Here is a 26,360-nt window from a genome sequence, read left to right on the forward strand (position 1 = left end):
CGCAGTAATGAATACATCCCTCCACATCAGAGGCGGCTCGTGCTGAATAACGTTGGTGGTTCTGCTCTGTGACGCACAGTCCATTGCAGCAAGTGTAATAGACAAATCTAAATTCGTATTGCATACGGAAAGTGTCAGCTGAGCTCGTTTGAATCCGTCCTCCAACTCTGCGGAAACGCTTTACTCCATGTCCTATCAGTGTGAAGTTCTCGAAAATGTACCGAAATAATGCAGGTAGACGTTCATCTCAATTTGTAAGACCCCGATTTCGAGGGACATCGACAATATAAATAATTGACTTGTACAAAAAACAACAATTAAAGAGTTACAAAAAATAATGCCCCTCTTCTACTTATCGAAAAAAATGTTGACCTATCGACACATACAGTATTTACAAAGGTTCCGAGACCTGCATACATCTTTGGCAGCTGGCTTTCTTAATGGAGGGGGAACATCATCTGATGGTACTTGTGTTTCTGTTTTCATTTTCATGACTACCTAACTCGGAAGAATTCACTACCGTTTTGGAGAAACATGTCATTATTACTGTATATACTTGTAGGCCTAAGAAGTCGCTCATTCGCTTCGTACGGGAGAATGTTTTCGGCCGTTGGATAAAATTTTGCTGAATTCCTGGTCATTTACACCAAAGACAGAAAAATATACATACCGGTACCCCCAATCATAAGGTACGTTGTTTGAAGACTTAACATGGACAGTAAATTGAATTGTCCTACTTAATCACAACCATCCTCTTTTATCACGCACTTATCCTGTATTTAAGCTATTTGGGCTTTCATTCTACTGAACAGAAGCATCACAACTATACTGTAGCATCTGAGAATGTTGACATGTAAAAATTTTAAACCATATCAATATCCACACAGTTTTATAAGTTCTCTGTTTACACTGATGAGTACAATGGAGGGAGTTTTTCCCAAACAGCTGAGATTATAACATGCTCGTTCGCTACAGCGATTCTCTCACGGACGGTGCCGCTATCTAGTGTATTATTTACTAACTCTATGGTCACGGGAATAGGTCGGACGTACTGCAAGGCGTGCAGTTCATACAGAACCTTATGGGCGACCCTTAGCCACCTATCGGAAGAAAGCTGTAGTTAAGTGTGCTCTCCTAATATTCTGTCGTTCACAGTTCTAAACAGGGTTGCCAGATCACCAGCAGCTGTATGGGTATCGATCTTTGGCTCGATATAAACACTCAATATGAAGGATGGGATGGCTAATCGCTATATATTACTGTATATCTTTCATTGTGGTGGTTCTCCAGCTCTGCAGATCGTATTATGGAGCCGCGCCTGCTCCACATAGTACTGTATTGGCGTCAGGAAGGGTATCCGGCCATAAAATTGGACTTAATCCACATTAGTATGTTGACAAATTATACCTTGACGTCTCTGAACGTGTTTCAGTAATTTCAAGCCGAAGGAAGTCTTTGTTTCACTTTCAAAATAGGAGCCCATGAACTAGGAAAGTTAACTTACTTTAATTTCTAATGTACAAAAAATTATTAATAGATTATACAGAACCCTAGTTTTATTCTTAGGAACATAAAATCAAAAGACGGAAATAAGCGCGTCTATTAAAATTAGAAATTATTTGTATTTATTTACATCTTTGACTTTAGCAGTAGCGAAGTTGGGGCTCGCGGCCGTTCACGCCATAAATAACAATAAAAATATATATAAACACACACACTACCGCCATGTAGGTTATTAGCCAAATTTCATGCACATTAAGTACATGTGGCTCCTGATCATGATGGCGCAGAATTGGAAATACACATAACGGAAAGCACAGCATGGCTCCTTTGATCAGTTGAAAGCCGAAACCCCGCAGTGGCCGCGATGTTGAAACCGAGTAAAGGCGAGGTAGACACCAGTTGAGGCACTTTCAGGCTATCTTAGAAATTTAAAACCTGGTACCAGAGAACTTAATATTACCAAAATCTCTAGAAAAATCGAACGTTTCCAAAACTCTCCTAGGGGGTTGAGTCGGGGGACGGGGAGGGGGGAATGGTAAGACATTGGGGTTCAGAAGCATGCAAACGTTAGTATTTTTTCACCCAGTACGAAACTTTACTTCCAAAGCCACGACCTATGGTTGGCATGGGCTTAAACGTTTTCTGAAAGTCCAAGTTAAGATAGTATTGAGGAACATTTTCGAGATATTAAGCAGGTTAACTACAATAATAAATGGAAGTCAGCATGTAGCAATGTACGTACAGGTACATATAAACGAAAATACGTATGAATCAACTGGACTTAAACCGCATACAGTGCCGATCCCAACTAAATGTGATAAGACCATTATTATTATTATTATTATTATTATTATTATTATTATTATTATTATTATTATTATTATTATTATTATTGTCATCATTTAGTCCAGGAGAGTGTTGCTATTTTTCTGTCAGACTCCTTGGCCGAATGGCCAGCGATGAGGCCTTCGGTTCAGAAGGTCCCGGGTTCGATTTCCGCCCGGGCCGGGGATTTTAATCGCGTGTGATTCTTTCGGCTTGCGGACTGGCTGTTTTTGTTCCAACTCTTCATACAACACAACGTACTACCAAACACGACAGAAAAGCACAATAGTGAATACACCCCTCCATGTGGAGTTAGCGTCAGGAAGGGCATCCGGCCGTAAAAATGGACAAATCCACATATGAGATACAGTTCGCACTCGCGACCCTACAGGTGTGGGTAAAGCGGTGTAACAAGAAAAATAGGAAGAAATGTTGCTACTTATTTTTGTCATGAGTCTCTAGCACCTTCTTGTGAGATGTTGGGGTTCCCAAGTTTTACCTGCTAGTATATCTGATTTTTATATGGATAGTTTGAAAACAAATTATAATAAATTCACCACCGGATAAAGTTAAAAGTTTCAGATTTATTTTCAATGTCAAATATATTTTAATTCCGTTGAGTTGCGAGTGTGCAATTACAAGGGTAGAATAGCAGCTGCAGTTCTCTTCAAGCTGACAAAGGAGCTTTGGTGCAACATGGAGGAAAACGCTCAGACGAAAGCTTTGTCAAGAGTGAGCATAGCACTGACAAGTGCACAACGGTATTTCATATAGTAACTAGAAGGAATGGAACTAGAGGATTTTGCAGAAAAGGAGAAACAACTTGTGGGTTCTAACATGGACTTCGAAAAAGTAAAGCACACCACACTACACGAAGATATGAATTCAAAGTGCTTGATAGGGAATGAAGTTAAGCGAGTTTTTGAGAAAGATTGTGTCAAGGAAAGGACAGATTTCCGATTTTAGGCTTCGTATTGTGTCACTGTTACCTTCATCAAGTGCTTCTTGTGAGAGAGCGTTTAGTTTAAAATGAACAAATTTCAGGGATGGTATTAATACTGTTACCAGCATTTCTCTTCATACTTTCAACCTAAAAAGATCAAACACATTAATTACAGACATGTATTTTACTATGTCCATTTTACGTAAGTGGCATGTGCCCACTAAATAAAACGTTCATTTAAGTTAGTTTGGCACAAATAACTTTTAATGAAGCCTAGAAACATAGTTTAGTACCGTATACAAAAATAAATACATAAATTTGACACTAAAATCTGCTTGGCATGGGACACAGAATAATACACAAGTGATTTACATGCATTTGTAATAAATTTCGACTCATAGGATTTTAATGAAATTTCAAGTAGTGTGCATTAATATTACAATTGGCTTTACGTCGCACCATCACAGATAGGTCTTACGGCGACGATGGGATAGGCATTTACTTTAATTAAGGCCACGGCCGCTATCTTCCCACTCCGAACCCTTTCCTATCCCTTCATCGCCACAAGACCTATCTGTGGCGCGACGTAAAGCAAATTGTGAAAAAAAAAAAAGAAAAAAAAATCAGCCACTTGACATTTTTCACCGTTCCTCTATGCTATGACGGAGCGCTTTTGTTTTTATATTCGTTTTGGTGGATTTGGTGCGCTGAATAATGTTGGAACTGCATCTATAGTTGCAATTGGTTCCTTAGAATATGAAAACAAACCTTCACGTGAAGTTTTTACTTAAATGCATCACTCACTTTTAACAAATTCCTCCTTCTGAAATATATAGTACATTTTTTTTTACTAGAAAAATTATATAATTATGCCTCTAACTGATTTAAACTGTCCAGAACTATTTTTGCTTCTGAATATTCTATTGTTGATAATTTATTAATAAACTTATTTCACCTGTCATTGCTATTGGAGAAATCTGACTGAAGTATGTCTTTATTTGTATGGGAATTATATTTGCAATTATGTGCTGAAAACAATTAACCACCTTTATTCATTTAAAACACTCACAGTCAAGCGTGCTAAGCTACAAATATTTACGAATGTACCTAACATTCTAAAATCTATAAAACAAGTGTTCACACTAAGGTGCATACTGCATCTGTTTACTATTCCCAAATTAGAGTTCAGTAAGTATAAAATGCACGTTTACTGCAAGCTAGGTATGACAGCAATTTCAAAATGGCGGATATTGGTCAACTGCACCAGAATTTGGCGCACGAATTGGAGCGTTTTCCTCTCTTGCTATGCTGTGATGGTTGCCCCACGCCCCTTTCATAAGGCAACAAGTGTCCTGCTGTTTTACGACGTAGAAAGATGGACACTAAACATTTCGACAATGAACGGATTTCAGGCCTTTGAAATGTAGTTGTATCCCAAGATGTTAAAAGTTCCCATGGGTAGACCACGGCCCCAACGAGAAGTTACTACGTCGTGTCGGGAAATACTGCAGAACTCAGGAAAACAGCCTACTTCGGTCACATCTCCCGAAATGATAGATACAACGACGATAGAAGGGAAACTTGGATGTCGATGGAGATTATATCTTGGACGCAGGTTCGAATTCAGTATAATTTTGATATGGGAAACATAAACAGGAAAAAAATGCTCCTTGATGACACACGCCTACTTGGAGGGGACAACACTGCAAGAAAAAGAAGCATTGCGATAAAAAGATGTATATTTCGGAAAATTTGGTATCTTAACCGTACACTTCCTGAACAAAAAGTAATCGACGAATATTCTAAGCCCCCGAGTACAAGCTCGGCCAAAAGAAAGGATCACATTATCACACAGATGTGTTGGCAAGAGGTTTAACTACACCTTCCCAATGAGAAGGTACACTAGTATTGTTTTAGAACGAGTTTAAATTCAAATATTTGCTCCAAAACACCCTAAAGGCTGCTTGTCACTTTTACACTTGACACTTCATGGGTTGAGATAACTATTGGGAACTGTTAAATACCTTTTAGAATGGCATTGACCCTATATAATTTCTGTTTGGCGAAGTGTGTTATTGGATAAATGTAAAAGGGTTGTTTAATTGAAACAGACCGAGCTCGATAGCTGCAGTCGCTTAAGTGCGGCCAGTATCCAGTAATCGGGAGATCGTGGGTTCGAGCCCCACTGTCGGCAGCCCTGAAGATGGTTTTCCGTGGTTTCCCATTCACACCAGCCAAATGCCTGGGCTGTACCTTAATTAAGGCCATGGCCGCTTACTTCCAATTCCTAGGTCTTTCCTCTCCCATCGTCGCCATAAGATGTATCTGTGTCGGTGCGACGTAAAGAAAAAAATTTTTAACAGAGGTGACGACACTGTAAACAACTGAAAGGACAGCCAAGAGGTGGCAACATTGCATGGTTCGGTGTTTGCAGTAATAATAATAATAATAATAATAATAATAATAATAATAATAATAATAATAATAATAATAATAAAAACGTATGGCCTGAGCTACCATGTGCAAGCACTTTAATTTGACGTCATCTGTCTGCTAGGTATTGGTAGTAACAGCTCAGAACGTGGTCTGTCTGAGATACGCGTCCGCCAAGTAGAGGAGAAAGCTAAAGCAATATTCGTGTTTAATGCTTACATTCAAATGAGCACAACGTAGCCAGTGCTGCCAACACTTGGTGACGAAAAAGTAGTTAAAACTGATTATCAAAATGTCCAGAAATAGCTAAACATTCGGAGTAGCTTGCAATTATTCGCTATATACATGGCTGTAAATCACAAGACGTTGTAGGATCCCACACACAAAAGTTTTCATTAAATGCACTGTGACAACGGAGGGACAAGGAGAAAATTAAGCATACAGTTCGTTTTAAATGATAATGAACTCACCTAACAAAATTCATAATTCTAATTCCTCCTCAACTACACCCCTTCCACTTAGGGTGTCTTGATTTTTCTGATAACCAATAAGCTACACTTGTCACAGCAAATTCAAGAACTTTCGACGGGATATTAAATGCAAAACAACATTTTCCCATAGGGCTTAATCCAAACCTTATGCTCAAAATAGCGACAAGGTTTCGGTTTTCAATTTGTTTCTTAGTTTGTTTTTAACGACGTTACAGTAACCCGACTGAGACACGCTCAACTTCCGTATTTGAACGACGCAAAGTTAGGGCCGTGAGAGCAATGAGACTATTCTAAAGATGAATGTTCTACAGAAACAATTTTATACTAAATAAATTCCAGCCAGAATTCAGTCGTGGAGGACCTATTTACCCAGTTACGTAAAAAAAAATTCCTCCACTGATTTTCAGTTTTGTCCATACTCATTTCAAATCCTAAAGCTAAGTCTGTGATAGGTCCTTGCACTGTTATCAAGACTTCATTAGGTTCGAACCCCACAGTCGGCAGCCCTGAAGATGGTTTTCCGTGGTTTCCCCATTTTCACACCAGGCAAATGGTGGGGCTGTGCCTTAATAAAGGCCACGGCCGCTTCCTTCCCATTCCTAGCCCTTTCCTGTCCCATCGCCGCCATAAGACCTATCTGTGTAGGTGCAACGTAAAACAAAACAAAACAAAACAAAAACTTCATTCATTGTGACAGTTCTCGGAGAAATTCGATGTCGTCAAGTAGCCGATCTTTAACTTCATTAACTTTTCTTGTTAAATGTACACACCTCTCGCTTAACTTTTTTTTGGTGTCACGTTACAAATTAGAACGTGTCTTTTCATTCCCAAATGAATAACCAAGCTATACTACGCAGTCAAGGAAGACGAGCATGTAATAAATATTGAATGGGGTTTTGGTGGTTATTTGTGAAACGGGAATGTTTAAAACGTTTTATTAACATTAATATTTCACAAAATGCCCAAACTAGCAGTTTTAGTCGCTATCTGCACTGAAAAGTACAATAAAAACGTCAGAAGTAAATATGGCTAGAAATGGCCAATTTAGGAAGAGAAGGTGGTAAAAATGCCACTAGCGGCTTTTTCGAAAATTGGTGGCTAAATAGTGGACCTAATCGAAACGGCCAGATCTAGGCATATAGTGGCTAAATTCGCAACCCTAAACGTAGCACGATTCGATTCTTGAGCAGAGAATATGCTTTGACTGGGAAAACTGTCACGAAGTGTGCCTGTGCTCCATTGTAACGCAAATCAACACGCTACCAACGCAACAGTAAACAACCGTCACTGCTTTCGTTGGAGTCTTATTACGGATCACCCTTGGTCTCCTGAAGAAGGCCCTGAAGGAAAAGTGTTTCACCACAGATCAAACTGTTCCTGATGTTGTGGAAGGGTGATTTAACCAGTGACCAGCGTCTTTCATTGTGGAGAGTATAGTGCAAATTGTTCAGTGTTGGAACAGTTAACTAAAGAGTGGTGACTATCTATAAACTCTTTCAAACCATCATCAGTATGCTGTCGTTTTCATATAGCATATTTTGTCCAGTACATATACGGTAAGATTCTGGTCATCAGTCTGTTTCACCAGAACAACCCTAGTGTATGTTAAAATGTTTTAGTTCAGTTATTCAAGGCTTGATGTCTTGATGTATCCACAATCGCCTGTCTTCATCTTCGTGCTTCTTCTCATGGTAGGTGGTAGGATGGTCCTTGGTCTTCCTCACCCTACCTTTCCGTCAGTAAAGTTGGTATCACAACATTTACATCAAGCTGTAGCTGTCACGGTGCGTTTGACGCTGATCCTTCCCTAAACTAGTTCGCTCAGTTTTTGTGTTAGGACGAATACGTGCTGAGATATTTGATGTACTACAATTTTCATCTTCAGTATGTTTCTTATGAGAAGCTGGAACAACCCCGAATAATAAGAATTTAGCCGTGATTTTCCTCATCATCGTAAGTCTCTCGTGTATCTCCCCACTGTCCAGCTAATCCTCAGCACACTCTATAGGCTCACATTTCGAAAGCCCGGACGATGAGCCGATTCCTGTCTTATTTAGTTCATGTACAGGATTCACAACCGTATGTTGTAGCAGAAAATTCCAGACAAAGCAAATCGTTACTATCCATGTGTTTACTTGACCTTAAAGAGTAATACAAGAAATATTTTATTAAGTAAGACCACAAACAGGGTACGAATTATACAAAGTTTGACGCTGATTCTTCCCTACACCAGATCGCTCAGTTTTTGTGTTAGGAAGAATACATACTGAGATATTTGACGTACTACAATTTTTATATGTTTCTTATGAGAAGCGTTATAATTACTTGTATCGCTTGGAGTGTTCGTATTGGTGACGTGTACTGTAATTAACAAGCGTCAGGAGCTTGTATGTTATCTACTATCAGAACATTTACCTCAAACTGTAGCTGTCTCGGTGCGTCAGAGATAGATTATTCGCGGGATCGATTTTCACAACCAAATACTGAGAGTGTCTGAGTCTTCGTTATACACTATTTTGAAAAATGTTATGGATTTATTTTAGTGGCCTAGGCCGCAACTGTCGCGTGCTCATTTGGTACCCTGTCACAATATATTTTATGTTGGCGTAGTTAAAATTTATTGGGATATTAGTATTTTGACTCCTCTGCGGTGAAGAGACGCGGATACTTCGAGTAACAGAGCGGACGATGCTGCGGAAGAATGCTTTAAATCCCATGGACTTCTTTTCCAGCTGCCGCTAAACGTAAGGACTAAGTTATGTCAAATATATAGGCAAAGGGCTCGCAGCTGTATCGCCACATCCCACGACGCCGACGCGAGGCGCGTAGCCTAGATAAACTTAATATTTTTCCTTTCTTTCTTAAACGTTCCTGTTTAGAAAAACAATAACTATAACTGTTTATTCCTGTCGTAGAATTTTCGCGTAACCTGGTACACCTGGTCACGATACTTCTCAGTGGTCTGACACCGCTCTTGTTTATCTTCATCATCATCTCCACAATTGGTCGCAGTCTCTTTACTAAAATGCCTGTAAGCCCTTGTCCGAATGTGAGTTTAGTTAGGCGTCACTGAAAAGACGCTCGAGGTAAACGAGGAGTGCGTTTTCCTCTTACCTGAATATGTGGTATCAGAGATGTTTACCATAACTGATAGTAGAATTGTCGGGGATCCAATTAGTCTTCGTGCTGAAGGCAAATGCTCACACAGTCCAGAGTTAGTGAGTACGAAACGAATGTTCATCCATGAAGTATCATGGAATTATCGTTGCTTTTTAAATTACCGACAAGAATTTCTATATCACTTTTTCCCTTCCAATAAACCTTCCAGAAATTTCGAAAATAAATTTTAAATGTCAAAATAAAATCATGGATTTATGGGTTAAATATGTCCTTCTATAGGCTATAATAAATGAATACATACATAAAAAACTAAATAGGTAAATCACATAAGCATTCAATATCAAGATTTGTTTCTCGTAATCATCGTTGTAGAATACGTTACCGCACGTCCCCGGAAAACAGGGCTGGGTGAGATATTTGTTCCAACTCTCCCGTCTAAGATTCAATTGAGTGTTTCGTAATTAAAATAGAAAATATCACTGTTCAGAGGGCAGAAATATCCGTCAGTCATTGTTCTGAAATATTCACCCGGAATTCACTTCAAGCTAATGTCGTGCATGTTTTCATGAATTCATTCATCACTAGGGTTGCATTCCACTGACAGACATGCATTCGTACATATACAGTAAATACTCCACATTGGTGTTAAATGACCATCCACTACAGTAGCAAGTGCAAATTGCAAGTGAATTTCACTGAAAATCTCTGTCATGTCAGTGGAGCGCGTGTAATGGCGGTAACAGCATTATGAATGATTGGGGTTCAATTACAAAGCTGCCCTAGGAACTATATGAGCATTCGTACGCACTTGCTAATAAAGGTATCTGGCTAACTTCAGGAAGAGCGAGCACAAATCAGTCGGGCAATTTCTGCCGACAGAACACGAACGTGGGTGGAATTCCATTTCCACACACTAAGTTATTACCGTATTGTGCTCTAGTTTCTCTCCTCTCTCCTTTTGCAACGGGTCATTCGTCCGCACAATAATAATAATAATAATAATAATAATAATAATAATAATAATAATAATAATAATAATAATAATAATAATACAAATGAGGAAATGCAGAAATACAGTAATTACATTTATCGACTTCAGAAATTCATATGAATCAGTAGACCGTGAGACCCTTTTCAAAATCATGGAAGAATTCGGGATTGACAGAAAGACTCAAAACATTATTGGACACAGGAACAGTATCGAAAGTGAAATTCATGGGCAAAATATCTGAGCCCTTTAAAATAAAAACTGGAGTCCGACAGAGGGACGGACTATCCCCTATCATTTTCAATATTGTCCTAGGAAAGATCATTGGAGAATGGGAACCTCATGTAAAGGGCATCCAACTAGGTATAAAAAAGAGAACCGAATTATAGTCAAGTGTCTCACTTTCGCGGACGACATTGCCAATATTACAGACAACAGAACTGAAGCGATACACGCAGTGGAAAAACGACATGAAATTGAGCATAAAACCGGACTACAAATCTCTAATGAGGAAACCCAGTATATGGAAGGACGGTCAGAAAATAAATCCCGCCCTAATTACACAATACGGTAAAATCGGACAAGTAAGTCATTTTAAATACCTTGGTGAAACTATACAGTCCTCGGGACTAAACCAGATCCCCAATGAACAAAGAATAACCAAGCTACAAAAGGCCTACAAGCTAACGTGGGCTCATTACAACAAGAAAAGCATTTCGATAGATGCAAAATTACGGCACTATAAAACAGCAATTCTTCCAGAAGCAACCTATGCAGCCGAAACAATGGTAATTGACGGTCACTCTAAAATTAAGGACACAGAAAAACAGGAACGAAAAGTTCTTCGGAATATTTATGGGGCAGTCAAGATAAATGGCATCTGGATGAAGAGACCGCAGAACAATCTCTATGATAAGATAAACACCATTACGGATGAAATCAGAAAACGCCGAGCAAAGTTTATTCACACATTTACAGAATGGACAACTCCAGAACGGCAAAAAAACTATTCAACATCGGAGCAAAGAGTAAATGCGGTACGGAACGGCTAAAAGAGGTTCAGAGGCACCTACAACAGATCAACATAGCGAATCTCGAGGACCGCACCGAGTGCTGAAATAAAATCGCAAATGTAAAATTTGAGTCAAGAATATCACGACAACCTGGGAAAAAGTAGACATAGGAGTGAAAGAGGAAGCATTCAGAGAGGATGACGAGATTTAGGAAGAAAAGAGGAAAAACACCCGAAGATCGCATTATGTATTCAAGTTCAATCGCTTTCCTTAAGGGGAACAATCGTATAAATAAATAAATAAATAAATAAATAAATAAATAAATAAATAAATAAATAACATTAATAACAATTAGGAGTAGATATCTATGACCTAGAAATCAGGAAATAATAATATACGGTATGTATTTTGACCGAAAAAATAAACATCTATATAAATCTATATAAGCTAAATAAACTAATTTTCCCTCTTCACTTCAAATTTTTGGCACACACTTCGTTCTTATCTCAGATTAGATATACAAAAGTCAAAAATAAATTCCGTTCAATGTATGTCTATTGTTTTTCACAACATAAGGGAAAGCGGCTCAACAGAATTTCTTGAAACTCAGTATATAAGTTCCGGGGCATCCAAACAGTGCACTAGGTTACAGTGAGTAGCAATATTAAGGGCGTCAAAATAGTAAGTGGCAAATTTGTCCCTTAATATTAGCTGTATAGGAAAACTACTTTCATTTTCTTACCGCATAGGTTATTCTCGAATTTAGATTTTTGGTGCAAAGTCTAACGTTGAACATTCTCACATGGAAGTATTGTTCAGTCGACATGGTAACTATTTAAATGGCAATAATGGTCGTTGTTTTTATAACGTAAAACTGTGTGATCATCAGCTTATTTAGATCAGGAAGATAATGTTTAAGATAGCCATTGTCATGAGAAGAAAAATGGGAAGAAAACACGAGAAGGAAATCATGAAGGGAGGTGGAGTTAATGGAAGACTCCCTTAACATTGGATGTTCTAATATCGTCTAGCCGGAAGAAAGAAAGAAAGAAAGAAAGAAATAGGTGGTGTCCACCACTCTACCGCAGGTGTTTGTTGCGTGAATATGAAATCTCCCCTGTGCAAAAATAAAGCAGCCGGCGCAAACCTTCTTCATGGCTGCCAACGGTGAGATTCGAACTCACGGGGCATAGTCACAGTCCACACAGTCTGTTGTAAAATAGAGGGCCATAGAGGCAGGTTGCAAAGCCCGCCAAACTTAAAACAAATAAGATTAGTGATGATGGTGGTGGGTATTGCTTGAACTCCAATTAAGAGAGGAAACGGAAGAGGTCCTACTCTTCGAAGATTTAAAGTCCTATGCACAAGACAGGAAGGGCAGCGACGAGTGTGAAAGTTTCCTTAGGCCTCGTATTCTTAACATCAGATTCAGAAAAGAACAAGAGTAGCGTTACAAAAATGTTGCAAAGTTTGGGCTGGGAACACTTGGGAGAAAGGAGACGAGCTGCTCGACTACGTGGTATGTTCCGAGCTGTCAGTAGAGAAACGGCGTGGGAGGACATCAGTAGACGAATAAGTTTGGATGGTGTCTTTAAAAGCAGGAAAGATCACAATATGAAGATAAAGTTGGAATTCAAGAGGACAAATTGGGGCAAATATTCGTTTATAGGAAGGGGAGTTAGGGATTGGAATAACTTACCAAGGGAGATGTTCAATAAATTTCCAATTTCTTTGCAATCATTTAAGAAAAGGCTAGGAAAGCAACAGATAGGGAATCTGCCACCTGGGCGACTGCCCTAAATGCAGATCAGTAGTGATAGTGATAGATAGTGACAGAGGTAAGGCTTTTTGCGGATGATGTTATTATCTATAGAGTAATAAATAAGATACAAGACTGTTGATCTAAGGAGGTCAGACAGGAAAGATGAAACTGAGGAGATGACACAATTAAGTAGACTAAGGCTGATCTCAAAGCACTCATCTACAGCAGTAACACTTCATCATTTAACATTGCTCAGCCATAGATGTGTTCGTGGTATTTACAGAAATATTACAGATATTCTGATGAGGGTATAAAAATCCCCTCGTCGCATACATTTTCATCAGAAATCATTTCTACTATGCGCACGGAATGTAAATGAAACTGAAATGATATTGTAGACTGAACGGCCTCATATTGTGTTTGCGATCCTGTTCTAGAGCCCATCTCGTTAGGATTGAGATTAATATGCAATATTCAAGGTAGCAACAAAATACAAAAATAGTTCTGTTTCAGTTATACCGAATAAGTGATTCACACACATGGGGGTGGATGGGGCTTGATAGTCGCGGTTCCAATACCAGCTAATGCATGTGGGATTTTTCAAATAAAAGGTTGAGTCTTAGTGGTTCGGATTCCATGTAAAACTGAAGGTCCCGTGCCTATGATACTTAATGTAATTTCCGTGTTTATCATAAACTAGATATCTGCGTCTTCTGAAGGGAATCAGTATAGCACAGATATCACCAAAGGTCATGGCAGAGGTGATTATACCGAAGTCATCACCACTTCTTAACACTAATCGATACGGGGGGGGGGGGGGCGCTCGTCGAAGAGAAAAAAACCACAGCGATGGATAAGGAAATAAAGGTGGCGGGTATTTTTTGCAATTTGCTTTACGTCGCACCGACACACATAGATCTTATGGCGACGATGGGACAGGAGTGGAAAGGAAACTACCGTGACCTTAATTAAAATACAAGCCCAGCATTTGCCTGATGTGAATAAGGAAAACCATCTTCAGGGCTGTCGACAGCGTGGTTCGAAGCCACTGTCACCCGAATGCAAGCTGGTAGGTACGTGACCCAAACCGCTACTTGCTCGGTGGTGGGTATTTTTCCTTCGCTAGAGGTTTAACGTCGCGGTAACGGCGACTTGCGTGATGGGGAAGCTTAAACAAATACAGCTCCGGCATTTCCTCAGTGTGAAAATTAGAAAACGATAGGAAATTATCAAAGCAGGGGTTCGCACCCAATATTCCTTGAATACAAATTTACAACTACATAAAGACGTGTAGACAAACCTCTTAATTACAGCTTATAAATTTCAGTTTGGGCTCCGTATTGACATATAACGTTGATGAGAATCAATTCTTTAAAATAATTTTATTATATAGTTCCACCCATACAATACTTAATCATTATATTAAAAGTTCATTTTAAATTCCTAGGACATGTTTCGACCCTTTTGTGGCCATCTTCAGCTAAAATCGGAAATGTTTGGTCATTATTACAAATTTAAATAAAGTGTCACTTTTAAGACGTTGCTTCATGTTTGTTGGCTTAAAATGTTTATTAACATTGAAGTGAAGACGCCGCTATTCATCAGAAATTATCTCTCCTTTGGAAACGGAATGTAAACGAAACTTGGAGAGAATCACGTCTATCCTCAGATTCGCTTGTGATAACTTAGGAGTCATCTTACAGTGTTACAGTACAGTATAACGAAATCTGATGAAGATGATTATTGTTAAAGAGGGGTAACATCTAAGATCATCGGCCCATAACGAAATCTAGAACGCTACGGAATCACAATAGCAATACACACACTGTGCCATCAACAATGCCCCTCACTCCCTTTCCCACCTTTTCGGTACTGGAGTTGCCTTCAGCACTACCCACTTCACTCCTTATCACTCCTTTCCGGTACTGGAATTGCCTTCAACACTACCCCCTTCACCCCTTATCCCTCATTTTCTGTACTGGAGTAGGGCAGTGTTGATTGTTTATGTCGCGACACCATTTCTACGCATGCGTCTACTATCTTGAACTATACTCGGACTTGGAGCCTGTGTGTGGAACAGCCGCTGTGTGTAGAGTGGTTTAGTTACCGTACGTTGTTGCGAGGAATATTGTAGCGCTGTTGAGCTGTTGCTGATTAGTTGTCAGTGTTGAGTAGTTCACTGTGTGGAGCATCCACGTGAATTGTCTTGTTGACTGTGTGGTCCAGACAAGGGAGACCATATACGGATCTTACCTAGAAAAATTCATAGAAGCTTCGGAATTTGGCTTCAATTTTGCTGAATCCAAAATTTTTACCTCCCACCAAAACCTCCCTCCACACCTCCCCCCCCCCCCAAATTTTCAATAAACCCCTAAAATGTGGACTTTTTGAAAACCTTTTTTTGTGTGTATTTTTCGGAAATAATACTTAGATATACGGAAAGTAGGCAACATTTGCAACAAGAAAGATCCTATGACATTTTGACGTAGGACGAACGGGGTGAGGGTGGGGGGTAGCGTACGCACCTCGGTGTACGGGTCTCGGCGCCGCGGGGCTGCACACGCTGTTACGCAACTCCACTTAAACGACCTCTACGTTCGCTCACGCCTCACCAACCCTCCACCGTTTACGTTAAAATCTCTTCCTCCCCAGCCCCTCATTCTTCATTTCAGCATCTGGAAGTTCAGGATCCCTTATATTTTTCTTTCAAAAAGACATAAGAAGACGAAGAGGGGCACTGAAGAACGTTCCGTTTCCAAGTTTTAAAAATTGAAAATACTCCCTCCTCTTTTCTTCTTATGTCTTCCTTAGGAAGAGGAAATGCATCGGGGACGTCGGGATGCTGAAAAGAAGAATGGAGAAGCAGGGAGGAAAATTTTGAAGTAAAAGGTGAAGGGTGGAGAGGGAGAGCAAACGTAAACAACGTGAGTGGTTAAGCGAAGTTGCGTAACTTATTGCATACAGCCCCGCGGCGTCCAGGCGCGCATGCAACCCGCCGTTCGTCCTACGTCAAAATATCATCTTTTTCGTGGCATATTGTGTCTGCTTTCCGGATTTCTGAGTATTATTTCCCCAAAATACATACAAAATGATTTTTTAAATCCGCATTTTTGGCGGTTTCCTCAAATTTTCGGAGCATTGCGGGGGAAATCTTTCGTAGGAAGTTCAAACATTTGGATTCAGCGACTCATGAAATATAATGTAAGTCAATTTTCACAACTATCACCAATTTTTCCAGGTAAAATCCTCTATTGCCTAGACTAGTGTGAAGTGCGGATTTTATCTGAAGTCGAGCCACGGAACAGCCATCGTGTGTTGTTGTGGCCAGAAGCTCTATGTTCGTATCTGTCTGCATGCAGCTGCTGTTCGGGGTGACTGGACTTTCGAAACGAAACGAAAGTAAAGTCGGTTGTCAATCAGAATGACCGCCATCCAGATAATTCCAGCGAGCCAGACTACCTGCTGTGAGGGGGGCAGACACAGCAATGAGTGAAGTGTGGCCATTTATGGTTGAGTATAACGATGTGTGCGTATATATGTGTGTACTAAGTGGGACATCACTAATTTAATTATATGGATACAACCGACAGTGTTTTATGCATAACAGTATGTTTGACTTAATATCGTACAAATCTCAACATTATCATATGACCGTATAATTATCGTACAGGTTGGCATCCCTGGGTGGAGAACGACATGTATACGAACGACAGAAAGGAAAAGAAAGAAGTCTATATTAATGCAGAAATGTATGCAATTTTATGTTTCAATATCAATGTAAATCTTTCACAAGTTGTTCTTGACTCATCCAGTATCTAATCAAAAGTTAAATTCATTTCACGTCACAGCCAGATATGTTTTTAATTCACTTATCACACTTAAATTATGATATTTGCTATTCAACAAGTAATTGCCTCATCAGGAATCTAATACTTCTAATAAACAGGAAGTTAATTAGATTTCTCGAAATAATGAACTGCTTTTACAAAACTTTGAGCTTCCGTAATTGCCAACTATTACGAGCTCAGTTCCAACAGAAATTAAATTTACAGCCCATCGCAGAGATGTATATCACTTCGTTAGCAGGAGAGTTAAACAGAGTACACCTTTTCCTGATTTCAACCACTCAACGGAGCAGACGCATTTTAGATTTGAACAAGATGTAGATTCTGAAACCCTGAGATTCGACTCGCTGTGATGTCTCCTCAGAACTTAAATCCTTTCCTTTCACAATCATGTCAAGCAGATTTTGAGCACTAGTCAAACATTCTATTCCTACTCATCCGGCTGCGTAGTGCAAAAAAGTTCCACTGGGATTCGGGACTGTAGGATCTAATCCCGGCACAGTCGACTGTTAATGAAATACATCCGTGTTAATATATTTTGTGGCGTGTTGGAATCCCTTTTATTTTGTGTTATTCTTTTTTGCGTAGAAACGACACAGACAGGACTCATGGCAATGCTGAGATAGGAAAGGGCTAAGAGTGGGAACGAAGCTGCCGTGGCCTTAAGGCGACACTCCGCAGATAAAAATTTCGATATTTTGGCCATTTTGGGGATTTTTTAATGACTGAAATGGAAAGGATTGAGTTTCTTTTTTCTTGTTACGAAGTTATTCCGCTGAATTCAAACAATTTAATGCTGTAATAATGCTTTGTTTGCCAACTGTAATTTTACATTTAAATCCCATTTTTCTCCCATAATATTCTGCCAAATGTAATAGAAGTTGTATGGTATATGTACCACGGTTATATTAAGAAACCTGCGTATGAAAATTTCTATAGCAGAATTTTTTCATGTAGCAGGGATTTTTAAGTCAAAAAATTTTAGAACGTAAAAAATTACACTAACTTTAGTACGATATATCTTCTTATATAAATTATGTACAGGAAAATTGATATGTAGTGCTTTTAAAAGAAGTATTGTCTATCTAATTACGAATTTACATTAATATGTTAATTAAATTTCATTAACAAAATGGAATTAAAAAATTCCAAAAAAAATATTTTTGGAAAAACTATTACTTGTATATGAAAGAAATGTTCGTGATATCTCTACTTTTATGTAGGTGACATTCCCACAAAGTTTCGTGAAAATCCATGCATTAGGTAAAAATATATTTTTATCGCCGGAGTGGAAATGGGAAACCATGGGAAATCATCTTCAAGACTGTCGACAATGGGGTTCGAATGCATTATCTCCCGAATGGAACCTCACAGCCATGCGATTCTGACCGCACGGCCAACTCGCTCGGTCTGTTAGAATCCCTTATTATAAATAAGAAGTAATAAAAGCTTGTAGCTTTAGGTAACTGTTGATCATATCCATACGACCTCCTGTTTTATGTGGAATTCCAACAACAGGGAAATGATTTGCATTTCTTAAATCACACGCCTTGGCAAGGGTTCTAATCGCACCCACCTCTGTGAAGGCCAAAGAGCGTCACTCAGTTATCAGAGCCAAATGTACAGTATATTACAAGGCCAGTCGTGATGCAGAATATGCCTAAGATGGTCTCAGCTATTCCTGAGAATACACATCACTTATAAAGCCATCCTGTCACTGCCTAGGGTTCATGAATGCAGCCATATGCGCCCACATCACATTTTATAAATAAATAATTAAAATATAAAATCTATACTAATGAATGGAAGTCGAAGTGTGGCAATGTACCCAAAGGTAGGCATAAAAATGGAAATAGACATTAACGAGGGACTTCTAGATACTCTAGAAACTTAAAACTTGCTTCAGAGCACCTTCAAATACCACCGGACTGAGCCAGGATCGAACCTGCCAAGCTTGGTCAGAAGGCCAGCGCCTTAACCGTCTGAGCCACTCAGCCCAAGTACACCCGAAATGATTATGTTAACCCAATGAACGGCCCTGGTAACGCTTACATACTGTTGACATATGGCATAGCAACATGAGTGCAAAAACTCTATTGACTCTAAACATTGATATTTAACCACATGGACGAGTTCCAGTTCGGTGTAGTTTGCTTGATAACAGCATGAATCGGAAGGTGTTGGTAGTGTAAAACTCAGCGTTACAAACCCACCTAATCCCTTCAAGTCACTATTTATTCTATGTAACGGTATACAGATTGCTCCATCTGTCACACTTAGAAGTTTTATTATACTCCAAGATCCAGCCAAATATTTCCGCACGCAAGCACAGGTTAATGTAAAATACACTTTCATCTAAGTCACCCAACACTTCGAAGCGCATATACACTGACGGAATATCACAATTGCAATTATATTCTATCTAAATTAATATTTTTCCAGGAACACGAATAGGTTCACCGTTTGGAATTAGAGAAAAGTCTTCCCTAACCTCAAACTTATTCTAAAAATGATGTATGCACACTACACTTTTGTCATCAACTTCAAAATAATCACGATGTCTATTCCTAATCCATTTCTCTCTTAATGTTTTACTCCGTAGAAAACCTACGAATGGCTGTATGAGGGGCACTGACATAGTTAGACTTAAAGCTGGTTCACAACACGATCAAAACAAACACATTGTCATATTACTGCGTATAATTACAGATCCTAAGTGCCCACTGACTCATATAAATACACTTGCACACTTTTATTCTACAAAGAAACTAACATTCATCGCCAACTTTCATGAAATTACACTTCCTACATACGACAACAACAAACCAAAACAAACCCATCTTTGAACGATCGAGAGTAGCATTAAGGTCTGAGGATTGGAGTCGGTCTTGCTCAATCTCACAGGACGTGCAGGTCGACCATCGATGTCAAACAGAAAGGCGAGCCGATCGCGATCACGTTCTCAAACACTACCTGCACTAAAAGCCATACGCTAAATAAATACATTTTAAAACGCGGAAAGAAAAATTACAACCTGAGAAATAGCTGTTGAAAGAAACAACTATTGTAAGAATACTGTAAATAGTATACCTTAGGGATGCATGAATATGAATTTTATTCGAAATGTCTTCAGATATGACATACAACGTTGTTCTGACCCATAAGGCCCACCGCATTTCCCGAAAGGGCCGGTTAGAGGGATTGGAATTATCTACCAAGGGAGATGTTCAAATACTTTTCCAAATTCCTTCCAATTATTTAAGAAAAACCTAAGTAAATAACAGATAGGGAATCCGCCACCTGGGAGACTACCCTGAATGCAGATCAGCGGTGAATGAAATTGAGTGAGGGGTTACGAAGCTACGACTCAGCAGCTAAACAGCGTAAGTAAGCAAGCTTACTGTTTTTCCGGAGCAATGACCTATAGTTTGCGTGGGCTTAGGAGCTCCCAGCAAGTCCACATCCATTTTTAACATCATATTCTGAAGGCGGAGGAATCTTTCGTAATATTAAGGGCATACGGATACATAAGCGATCGTCATAGGAATGTCCCACTGAAGTGATTCCTTTAGTGTATACTGTATATACAGTAAAATATCATTAGTTGGTGGCGTTACAGTCTGGGTTAATACTCGTTATCATTAATCATTATTATCTAGCTATATGGAACAAAGTAGACCTACACTGAACCATGTGTTTGAGTTAATAATATTTTGTTCCTAAAGTAATATCAATGTTAAATCGATAGGAAAGATAATTCATATTTTACTGAATGTATTTTGACCCTTTAAACTGAAAAATACTATATACTCAGTCCGCCTGTTAATGTTATTATAATCGTCTATTCCATTGGTAGACTAGTATGCATTTATTGTCAAACTACTACTCCGTCCCCCGCTGTTTTCTGGCTGAATGCCCTTCCTGATGCCAACCTATGTTGGCTGCATGTTTCCACGGTGGTTGGTAGCGTGATGTGCATTTATTGCTGAACGTTTCGACCAAGACTCATGGTCATTTGGACCTGCGGCGAAGAGTACTGCTACCACTAGTCTACAATATACCATTAATAAACATGAGATGGCATCTGTCTGTTTGTTTGTTTGTTTATTCCAGATAGGCTAGAAAACGACTGACCTACTGAGATGAAATTTGGTTAGGTTACTAACTTGAAATTTTGAGTCACGCAGGGAATACTTTTGATTTTGATATTGCTCACCGCTTTGAACTAGTGGGAGATTTTACAGGGGTATGTCCTACATTTCGGGCATTTTTGTCCTGCACCAACTAAAACGGCGAGTCAGAAGTAAATTAGTGATTATGCCTGTACTAAATAATAGGAAATTTAAGAGACACACTCGATAAGCATTGGGCTTTAAAGCCTTGCATGGCTGGTAAATCAATGAAGAAGTTCCTCCGTGTTGCACAGTGGATTATGAATGCGAAGGCCTGGCTAACGGCACATTCCAGAGCCGCATCGGCTTCCTCCACATACCTCTGAAGATCAAATGCGTCCTGTAATCACTTTAGCAACAATACAGTAGTCTATATTAACAGGCACTATATCACCATCCCTAAATAGACTGAACGTATTTTCTTCTATAAGAAGAAATAAGGTATGTTTGTTAACGACTCAGAGACCGGGTAAATGTTACAAAGTAATATTGTATCTAAAATATAAGGTCTCCAACCTCAAATAACTGTTAATAAATTGAACACTTGACAATCACACCAGCAGTGGAATTTGCATCACATAGCATATCGCAAAGAGAGGAGATTAAACAGGTGAGGTGAATTAGTTAATTTTTTTTCTTTTTACTATTTGTTTTACGTTGCACCGACACAGATAGGTCTTACGACGACGATGGGATAAGAAAGGCTCAGGCGTGGGAAGGAAGCGGCCGTGGCATTAATTAAGGCACAGCCCAAGCATTTACCTGGTGTGAAAGTGGGAAACCACGGAAAACTATCTTCAAGGCTGCAGACAATGGGGATCGAACCCACTATCTCCCGGATGCAAGCTCACAGTTGCGCGCCCCTAAGCGCACAGCCAACTCGCCCGGTGAGTTAAGTCAACTTGAGCAGAAAAGACGCCCTCTAAAAATGAACCAGAAACCTGCAGATTCTTTAAGACGACAAGATACGTTTGGCCATTACCTAATCTTTACAATGAGTGATATTTATCTGACTGGCATCCATCAACTGGCCATATCTTTCTTTCAGAGAAACATTTCTTCCGAACAAGACACTGATGTGTACGTTTTCCCAAAATATCATCTGAAGTATGGGATGTGAAAGGGACTTGTGAAAGGAAAGGGAAATAAATGAGAGATACAAGTGACAAGTTAATCATGATTGAACGACTCTGCTTGGAGACGAAGATGAAATTATGTGATTTCCTTGGCTTGCATTATACTTGGTACATAACATGTACGTATTGACCGTTTTTGAAGAACGGCGAATGCTGTATGAAACTTCTGACAGCGATAAAACATACTGCATTTACCGCGATAGTAAGATTTTAATTTTTTACTTAAATGTTATAGTATTCTCTAAATATAGCGTAATATCCATCCCCTCTTAAAATATACAGTAGGATGCCCTTTAAAGAAATGCAATTTTCTCATTCCAAACAAATTGCTGTATATGATTTGATTATCTTTCCTCAGAAGGGCATGTTAGACGCTGGAATTTCAAGGGGATAGTAATAAATAATGTCATTTGTTAATCGAACCATCAATTGCTGCAAGTGGTGTGTGGTGGGAAAACGTCTGAGAGGTGCAGAAAATATTATTATTATTATTATTATTATTATTATTATTATTATTATTATTATTATTATTATTATTATTATTATTATTATTATTATTATTAACCGGAGGCCCCGGGTGCGATTCCACCACCACCACCTGCTGTATATACAAAGTGAATTTTAGTTGTTTGATACGATTTTAAGAACTTAAAGTGTCTGACTGACTGGATAAAACATGCCATTCTTTATTTAAACCCTCGAGGAAGAACAATTTAAAATAAAATAAAAGCATAAACACAGCACGGAAATATCAGTTTAATTTACAGGAATCTCGAACTTTTTTTTTTTTTTGCTATTTGCTTTATGTCGCACCGACACAGATAAGTCTTATTTATGGTGACGATGGGATAGGGAAGGCCTAGAAGTGGTAAGGAGGCGGCAGTGGCCTTAATTAAGGTACAGCCCCAGCATTTGCTTGGTTTGAAAATGGGAAACCACGGAAAACCATCTTCAGGGCTGCCAACAGTGGGATTCGAACCTACTATCTCCCGGATGCAAGCTCACAGCTGCGAGACTAACCGCACGGCCAACTCGCCCGGTAACTCGAACTATTATGAGATCACTGAGTGCAATCCAATATAATGTTCTCGTATGAATAGTTCGCCTTCTTCCGAAGTTTAACTAGATGGAATCATAATTAACTATTCTTAGCCTACACTCATGAGATTATTTCTTTAAGAGTTGACATCCTTCGGCTGACCTACAAGAATATTAAAAGATCATGAAGCAAGAAATATGGTTTCTCAGACCCCGTGGAGTAATGTCAGTAGCAGTTCTCTCGCATTTAAGCCATGAAACTCTACAGCCAGAACTAACTAATCTTTTACACGAGCCATGGAAAGTGTACTTTATTGCCTCGCAATGAATCTGACAGCGAAATGGAACTCCTATAATTGGAATCTAGCGGCGATTCTGGTCGAGTAGCATTTCCAGCATCACGATTTAGGCACAAGACAGAAAAATATTACAACACATTCACTGCTTCATTCGTTACTTTGACAAATTCAATTAAATGCACTATTTAAACTCTCGATAACATCGGCATTACCAAAACTTCATGAATGTGATGGCCCAAATGTTGTTGAGAAATACCTCGTAGTCTGTCGCACACAGTTGTGATCACCAGAAAACTGGCAAGACTTTTCTACGGCAGTTTCTACAACAGCGATTTGCCGGGCTGAGGCGATGGCCTTCTGACGCCAACTTGGTAGGTTCTATCATGGCTCAGTCCGGTGGTATTTGAAGGTGCTCAAATACGTCAGCCTCGTGTCGGTAGATTTACTGGCACGTAAAAGAACTTCTGCGGGACTAAATTCCGGCAGCTCGGCGTCTCTGAAAAACATAAAATAGTGAGAAGTAAAGCCAATAACATTATTACCTATAATTACAACAGCGATTCGCATGAACCCATACGACTGCTCGATCTGATGTTTCACTGTCTTAATTGTCAAGTAACTGGTCTCCCACTCCGGTGTTATTCACTTCCCTTTTGAAATCTTTCCACCTATTCATGCATTCTTCTCCACCCATACAACTATTCCATACTTAATCATTCCACTGATCACAAAAAATAAATTAATAAAGCTTGTTTGCTCCTTCTTGGTGCCATTCGACAATGCGGCGGTCATGTCGTAGAATTATCTTTTTTACAACTTGTTTTACGTCGCACCGGCAGAGATAAGTCTTATGGCGACATGGGAAAGGAAAGGGCTAGGAGTCGGAAGGAATCGGCCGTGGCCTTAATTAAGGTACATCCCCAGCGTTTACCTGGTGTGAAAATGGGAAACCACGGAAAACCATCTTCGGGGATGCCGATAGTGTGGTTCGAACCCACTATCTCCCGGATGCAAGCTCACAGGTGCCAACTCGCCCGGTCGTACAATTATCAGGAACCCTTCTATACGAAATACTAGGTAGTCATTTTGTTTCCTAAAATACGATTTTTCCTTGAATACATATCTCTCCATGAATGTTGGAATAAAATTCCTTATCACTATAGTAAATTAGTTCCTTGGCATGTATAAGTTCGTCTATAACAAAATTAATAACAACGATTTAGGATATTAATATAAGAGTGAATACAATGGAAAATTCTGCACAACAAACTGCGGTATTCCAGTATTACAGGCGACATCATGATCGACCTCAGTAATAATAATTATTATTATTCAGGAAAATGACTGACTTTTTAACTGCTCAAGAGTTATTACAAAACTGACGATGTATATACTGAACCCATATCCTACATCAGCGGTGGCCAGGAATATCGCACCTGTGTAGCACACTGATATGCTGTGCTATGAAAATGAAATAGCGTATGGTTTTTAGTGCCGGGAGTGTCCGAGGACATGTTCGGCTCACCAGGTGCAGGTCTTTTGATTTGACACCCGTAGTCGACCTGCGCGTCGTGATCAGGATGAAATGATGATGGAGACGACACATACACCCAGCCCTCGTGCCAGCGAAATTAACCAATGATGGTTACAATTCCCCACCCTACCGAGAATCGAACCCGGGACCCTTGTGACCAAAGGCCAGCACGCTAATCATTTAGCCTTGGAGCCGGACATGCTGTGCCATGAACTGGCGTCATGCTTGCACGTTAAGTATCCCACCCCTACGGAACTGCTCATCCCTGCGTCACCGACTCGACTAGGCATTTCGAAGGGGAACACTGCTAGTCATAGCAGTCATCCTTTCTGAGTCCGAAAATTTCACACCGCACATTATTATATTATTATTTGATTGTGATTTATACGTCATACAAATACAAACCCATACAATATGTTCTTGCTTGAGTAAACCTGTGACAATACATTCTATTTAACAATATATCAAATACGAAATACTGTTGTATCGTATCGTATTAACGCTTTGTCGAAGTAATGATGAAACACATGTCCGGCACAAACGTACGGTACACAGACAAACGCAAGCTGTTTCGCAAGCTTTCGTCAGATAATCTCACATGCAACCGTGGCTTGTGAATTTAATTACAGAGAAAAACCTCACATAAACATATGTTTTAAAGGATTGCAAATGTTCACCACTTCTTCTCTTTTCTGATATGATTTTCATAATGCAATGCGTTTGCAACAGCACTTCCAACGAACCGCCTGAACTGTGTATGCTGTGTTACCTAGACGTCGTACAATACACCCGGCCAACTCTACGGTCAGTGCTCCCCACTACATTACGTCTCCTCTCCTCGAGAGCGGACACAACTACCAAGCTCTTCACGCGTGCGAAGTCGGTAACTGTACACACTGTGAACTGTTCTACATGGTCAAAAAATAGCGCTTTCCCTACAGCCAGGTGAGGTAGCGGGTGCAAACTTTGTCGCAGATGTCGATATCAGCTCTGTTCTACGACCGGACTCCTTCCTGACACCACCGTATGTGGAGGGTGAATTGCCGATTGTGTTTCTCTGTGATGGTTGGTAAAGTGGTTTGTTCTTGGGTTTGTATGAAGAAACATGTATTGAGAAAAATACACACTCCCCTAGCCAAAGGAGTCAGCCAGAAGCGACTAGAATCCCCGACCCAAGACCCTCTGAACGAAAGGCCGCAATGCTGATCAATCAGCTAAGGACCCAGACAGCGTCGAAGATTATATACTTTAAATCAGG

Source organism: Anabrus simplex, chromosome 1 (genome assembly GCF_040414725.1).
Source record: "Anabrus simplex isolate iqAnaSimp1 chromosome 1, ASM4041472v1, whole genome shotgun sequence".
Classification (NCBI taxonomy): Eukaryota; Metazoa; Arthropoda; class Insecta; order Orthoptera; family Tettigoniidae; genus Anabrus; species Anabrus simplex.